This window comes from Lolium perenne, chromosome 4 (genome assembly GCF_019359855.2).
Source record: "Lolium perenne isolate Kyuss_39 chromosome 4, Kyuss_2.0, whole genome shotgun sequence".
In the NCBI taxonomy this organism is placed as follows: domain Eukaryota; kingdom Viridiplantae; phylum Streptophyta; class Magnoliopsida; order Poales; family Poaceae; genus Lolium; species Lolium perenne.
This window is the reverse complement of record NC_067247.2, coordinates 269,275,372-269,282,513: the sequence shown is the minus strand read 5'-3', so window position 1 is coordinate 269,282,513 and position 7,142 is coordinate 269,275,372. Positions and strand designations below refer to the sequence as shown.

At 46.8% G+C, this 7,142-nt stretch overlaps 1 long non-coding RNA gene across 1 annotated transcript; it reads left to right on the top strand.

Annotated features, from left to right (window-relative positions):
* Positions 1 to 4,700: 4,700 nt before the first annotated feature.
* Positions 4,701 to 6,056, top strand: LOC127294925 (uncharacterized). Its single transcript, XR_007847252.2, has 2 exons — positions 4,701 to 5,531; positions 5,773 to 6,056. It is a non-coding gene; the product is annotated as an uncharacterized lncRNA (long non-coding RNA).
* The last annotated feature ends 1,086 nt before the right edge of the window (positions 6,057 to 7,142 follow it).

Here is a 7,142-nt window from a genome sequence, read left to right as displayed (position 1 = left end):
CCTATTAACAAGATGCCGAAGTGCCAGTTCCTGTTTTCTGCTGTTTTTGGTTCCAAAAGGGTTGTTCGGGCAATATTCTTAGAATTCGACGAAACGAATACCAAACATCATAATTCACCGAGACGGACCAGGACACCGAAGGAGAGTCGGAGGGGAGGCCTGGGGCCCCTAGACCATAGGCCGGCGCGGCCTGGAAGGGGGGCGCGCCGCCCTATGGGGTCGGCCCCCCAGGCGCCTCCTTGCGCCGCCTCTTCGCCTATAAGACCCCTCGTGACCTAAAACTTCGATACCAATTGACGAAACTCCAGAAAGACTCCAGGGACGCCGCCGCCATCGCGAAACTCCATTTCGGGGGACAGAAGTCTCTGTTCCGGCACCCTGCCGGGACGGGGAATTGCCCCCGGAGTCATCTCCATCGACACCACCGCCATCTTCATCGCCGTTGCTGTCTCCTATGATGAGGAGGGAGTAGTTCTCCCCCGAGGCTGAGGGCTCTACCGATAGCTATGTGGTTCATCTCTCTCTCTCATGGTGTGATCTTTATGTGATCATGAGCATTGTATCACTATTAATCTATGTGCTACTCTAGTGATGTTATTAAAGTAGTCTATTCCTCCTCCATGATGTAATATTGACAGTGTGTGCATCATGTAGTACTTGGTGTAGGTTATGATTGTAATCTCTTGTAGATTATGAAGTTAACTATTACTATGATATTATTGATGTGATCTATTCCCCCTTTCATAGCTATTGGTGACAGTGTGTATGCTATGTTAGTACTCGGTCTAAATTGCAACGGTCTATTATGCACTCTAGAGGTTACTTAAATATGAACTCCGGATGTTGTGGAGCTTGTTTACTCCGGCTTGAGGTGTGCTTTTATAGCCCTACACAACGAATGGTGTTTGTTATCCAACAAGAGAGTGTATAAAGTAGCATTTATTTATTCAGTTATGTGATCAATGTTGAGAGTGTCCACTAGTGAAAGTATGATCCCTAGGCTTTGTTTCTAAGCATTGAAACACCATTTCCAACAAGTTCTGTTACATGTTTGCTTGCTGCCATATTTATTTCAGATTGTTATTACCACTCATATTCATCCATATCACTTGCATCTTACTATCTCTTCGCCGAACTAGTGCACCTATACATCTGACAAGTGTATTAGGTGTGTTGGGGACACAAGAGACTTCTTGTATCTTAATTGCAGGATTGCTTAAGAGGGATATCTTTGACCTCTACCTCCCTGAGTTCGATAAACCTTGGGTGATTCACTTAAGGGAAACTTGCTGCTGTTCTACAAACCTCTGCTCTTGGAGGCCCAACACTGTCTACAGGAAAAGAAGCGTGCGTAGACATCAGTCCTCTCAGCAAGGGCGCGTTCCCGCGCCGCCTTCTCAGAGATTCGGACGGCCTCACGTTGACGATCTTCATCAAGGCGACGACGCTCCTCAGCTCTTCTACGCTCTTCGAAACGGAGGCGCTCTTGATCTGCCTGGCGCCTCTCTTCGTCTCTACGACGGATCTCCTCATCACGACACCAATTTTCTTCACGACGGCGCTCGTCTTCCCAACGGCGCTGTTCATCCCGACGATCTGCATCAGATCCAGCCCTTGGCCTGAATCCGAAGTAGTTGCTGCGAGGGGAGTTCCTCCTAGGCGGAGATCTACGAGATCCCCCGAACCTTCTATCCATCCGAGGCTGCGCAGCGACCTGGGCGAAGGATCTAGAATCTCCGGCGACCGTCCCTGACCAACGGCGCGGAGGAGGTGGGTGGGAGGGATCAGATCTGGGAAACGGAGGAGACGAGACGAAGACCACTGCGCCCGTGGTGAATGAGCTAGGGTTAACCCTAACCCTCTCTTTCGGAAAGGTTAACCGAGCCTCCGTAGGAACAGTGATGGGCTGAAGCCCATTGAAAACCACCATGGATAAATCCGGGCAAGCTCGGAATCCATGCCGTGGATTAACAACCGCACACTCGCGAAATCGGAGCGAAGAAAAACGTTGGGCTCGACCCAGAAAACCTCGGTCCAACCCGCTTCCAATTGCTGGCCCGAAGATGATTTGAATCCCATTGATCTCCCGCGTAGCACCAACGCAAACCCCTGAAACATCACAACCAGATTCAGCAATCACTCTACGTTCCATTGATCTCCCGCGTAGCACCAACGCAAACCCCTGAAACATCACAACCAGATTCAGCAATCACTCTACGATTCAGATCGAGGAAACGGGTGATTGATGGGTCCGAAACAATCAATCCTGGAGATCGAAGGATGTATCCATCGCGCGCCGCGCAAAACGAAAGATTGCTGCGCGCTCAAAAAGCGGCCGCGAATCCCCCGATAGCACTTCAGATGTTGGATCAGGAGGAGGAGGTTGAGGTGATGTCGGCGGAGATAGGAGCGGCGCGGTGGCGGCGTGCGAAGGCGGCGGCTAAGGAAGGCGGGGCAAGGTTGCTTAGAGGAGACGTCATCGATCAAGGCATCATTTAGGATGTACGATGATCCCGATTTCGGCCGGGTAGGCCATGTGTTCCGACTCACAATTGTCTTGTGTGGCGGGAACTCGCGCTTGCCGTATCATGTACAGTGCTTCAGAGTATTAATCTGCTTCGACGTACACAGTTCATTGCACCGATCATTTTCAATCACGGTGTCGTACTCATTCCACCAGATCGATGGCGTGAAAAGAACATCCATACAGCTATTAATAGAAGATGCATGAAAAACACGTGGTGGGTTACACACATATCGTAGAGCACTTTCCGCTTGGGAGTTACGAGTGACTAATGACTTCTCGCTACAAGTGTGGCTAGCTGTCGGTGGCGTGCTGCTTCAGCCATGCCCCCTGGCGGCAGCGCCGATCTTCACGCCGCCGTCCGCGTCGCCGTCGCGGCGGTGCTTGAGGTCCCGGAACACCCGCGAGCTCTCCTCGAAGATGTGCGCGCGGCGGTCGTAGTCGGTGGCGCTCCGGCCCTCGTCCTCCCCGCCCATCGCCTCGTCCTCCAGCAGCTCCAGCTGCTCCGGCACCAGGCCCTCATCCTCGTGCTCTTGAAAGACCTCCGGAATCACGTTCCTGTCGCTACGCGCCTCCACCGGCGGTTCCGCTCCATCGCCGCGCTGCACGCGGATCGCTGTGGAGGGAGTGCTACCGGCGGCGCGGCCCATCCGAAGGCGTGCTTTGCATCCAACCCTCATACATGAATATCATCAAGACGAACACCTAAAATCTCGATACATATGGAGGATTACATGATCAATCTCATCCAAAACCCATCCACCTCTTAAACCTACAGAGAACTACTCACTCATGGTGATGGAGAGTGCGTCCATGATGGTTGGTGATGATGTCGGTGGCGGTGATGATGAAGAAGCCCTCGAAATCCCTCTCTCCGGGGTGGAGAGCAGGATCAATCAGACCCCCGAAATGAAGATCGTGGTCTTGGCGGCCCTCTATTTCGCGAAATGTCGTGTCCTTCCAGGGGTAAGTTTTTAGGGTATATAAGGCACCACGCGAAGGGGGGGGGGGCGAGACGAAGACTGAGGGCCGAACGAGTCTGGGTGGCGCGCCAGGCGCCACCTGGCCTCGTTTGGGCCTCATGGCTCGCCTCTCATGATCCAAAACTCCAGGTCCCTTCTTTTGGTGAAAAACTTCCGTGGTATTTTTTCCCGATTTTATTTTCCGCGAAAACTTAACAAAAATGAGATTTTACTAAAAACAACATCAGATTCAGCAGTTTTTATCCAAGTATGGTGAGATTCTGGAGTAATTCATTGAGTAAAGTGCTTGGAAAAGTAGATATATTTGGGATGTATCATCGGCCTTGTCCAACAAGGCCTTTCACCTTTAATCGTTCTTCTTATCTCGCTCATCATCTCTATCCTTTGAATTTGAAACCACCTCGACAATGAGCATGTCAATGGATACTCCCATGGAGGCCGGCAATGTGGCACCGTTCCTCTCGGCCTTGGCTTTCTTGTTGTTAATTGGGCGTCAACCGTGGCAGTCGAGGGTGGCGCTGGCCCCCTCCACATCAATGACCTTTCTGGTGTTGTTTAGGGTGAGTCGGGTCTTCTCCCACTTGGGGCATTTCACATAATACTCTAGAGCATTATCCCCACTAATCCACACGAAAACTCTAGTGCCAAACAAAGCCTATTGGGATGCAGGACTCTTACCCATCTTTCAGGGCATGAACCTAGCTAAACCATCATCCTTTGATGTATCCTACGAGATTCCTCGGAATCCTAACCCCACCCCACAATCTTTTTCAATCTTCGTGTATCGTAAGATCAATTTAAATAAATTGCCAACCCCTTGTGAGCAAATTTTATGGCACTATAGGTATTCACTGAACTTTATCATTGATTTTTTGCAATAACTAAATTGAATATCCAAGTAAAGGATATTTCTCGAGAAAAGTGTATTATTTTTTATCACTATATTTGAGAAAAATAAACCATTTGCATATCTCTCCAGAAAAGTGTATTATTTTTAACAAAAACAAGTTCATTAGTAGTGCAATATTTGATTTTTTTCATGACTTTGCTTTGTTCGAATCGGCATCATTAATAATAGTTGATTGATGTTGTTACTTCATGGCATCTTCTCTTTCTTAATAGATGGCCCCATTTTGCTGCTCTCACAGCGAGCCACGTCACCGGATAAACATTTACACCTATACTCGCCCAGACCCGCACCTGATGGTGGCAGATGACACGTCCCTGGTCGCCAGGCGCACACGCACACGACCAGATGCCTGTGCTCGCCAGGCGCACACGCACAATGGGCCGAAACTGGCCCATGAACCGGCCGATCCTCTTCGTCCTCCTCGCGTGAACCACTCCGCCTCGGCCGCCTCGGTTCGTCTTCGTCCCCCACCACCGCTCCGCCTCGGTTCGTCTTCTTCGATTCTCATGCCAATCTCCTCACATTAAACACAATCAGCCGCTCAACTCCCTTGGCCTGCCCATAGTGGAGGTAGATTTAATTCATAGTACAATCTAGAACCGATGATTTTACTCCTCATGAACCATCGCTTCTCCTCCCCGCTATAAAAATCCTCCTCCCCTCGTCTTATAATGCATCCATCGTCATGGTCGCCGATCTACACAAGGAGCAGTGGCGAGCGGCCAATGATTCATTCACGATCTACACAAGGTTGTTTCTCCATATGAAGTTTGCAGGAAAAGTATTGCATCCGTGTTACATCAATCCAATCGGCATCTCCTGGTCAGCAAAAGGAATATCTCTGTATTTATGGCTGGATTAGGTATTTAGGTTTGTGATCAGTCGTACCTTGATTTCTTTGCCTGCCTATTTGTTCGAGATTTTCTACAACCCTCCATGCTCCTGGCATCAGACGCAATCTCCCTTGATTCCTTTGTACACTTCAGTGATTAAGGCTACCCTTCCAAATCATTAGCCCACCATGTGCTTTTTTCTGGCGTCCACTGCATGCGACTGAACTGTTCGATGAAATGTGAATGACGGCATGAGGTTACGACAATTGGTCAATATTGAGGTAATTTTTGTTATTTGTTCTGGACTTCATCTTTTCTGCCAGCATTCCTTCTCCCATTTATCAAATGAGGGAAATTTGTCTTTCTTTTAGATCAAAACTGAAGTTTGTACTTTACCATTAGTAGCCATGTTCATGGATATTTGAAATCTGCACTGTGTGAAGAATTTATACCGAATTTATTGATTACACAATGCTTCTATGTGGTTTATTTTTTCAACTTTTTATTTCTCTTACATGAAAGATGCAGGGCTGCAATCTGAACATACGGCGATTCGCCCCTACAAAGAACACCACATCTTGGATACCAATAATCATTGTGTGTCGTCGGTTGAGGATGTATGTTTGACTTCATCTACAAGTGACTTTAGACTTTTGAGCCATGAATCTATTCTTCCCTGCTGTCTAATATCTACTTCCTGCAACTGTCGAATGGTACTGGTTTATACTGTCCTCAGCTCAACCTGGAACGTTTCATGAAATGGAAGTCGCGTACTGACTTTTGATGGTGCCATACCACACGTTTTTAATATCATTCTTAATCCAAGTTGAGTATGCAGCTCTTTAGGTGTTTTCATCAGTGATTTGTTCCACCATTTCATATCAACAGTTTTGTACATTTCACGTACGACCAGAGTCCATATTTCGACTATATTTATGGATTTCTCAGAACCACACTCGAGGATCTGCAGCATGACCTATGGAAATAATTTAAACAATGCAAAAACATGCAGTTATGAAATGATTGGGATTTTTTCTATTGAAAGGTTGTTGTTGTTGGCTACCGTCAATTCTTGCCAGTTGTTCAGCAAAAATGTGAAGAGTGCACTTACAAGCAGTTTTGAAAATCATATAGGAATTTCGATGATTCTAATTTTCTAGAAGATACTTTGGTAAATTATATATCTTTTTTTCATTTGTATATCATCGACATATGATTAAATTGTGGATAGGGTGAAAACTAATTTTTCCACCACCTGCTCCAGCATCCTCTGGTATGCGAAAGATGAAAGGTCTATTTTCTTGCCGTCGCAACCTTGGCTACACCTGGTCATCTTGCAGCCCCTGCTACACTAGGCTTCCATCAAGCACTCACATTTGGGAAAATGTTGTCTCAATGTTTTGCATTATATACTCTCCTTTTTCATTTGCAAAGATGGATGATTTGAGAGATGCCCTCCAAGAAGTATGATTCCTCAGTATTTTCTATTGTGAAAACCAACGAGTTGTTGAGATGGACTACAACACTGCTAAGACAATGAGATGCTGATGCCACATATATCAGTGCAAGTCCTCTTGCATTTCACACCTTCCACCATTTCATATCAACAGTTTTGTACATTTCACGTACGACCAGAGTCCATATTTCGACTATATTTATGGATTTCTCAGAACCACACTCGAGGATCTGCAGCATGACCTATGGAAATAATTTAAACAATGCAAAAACATGCAATTATGAAATGATTGGGATTTTTTCTATTGAAAGGTTGTTGTTGTTGGCTACCGTCAATTCTTGCCAGTTGTTCAGCAAAAATGTGAAGAGTGCACTTACAAGCAGTTTTGAAAATCATATAGGAATTTCGATGATTCTAATTTTCTAGAAGATACTTT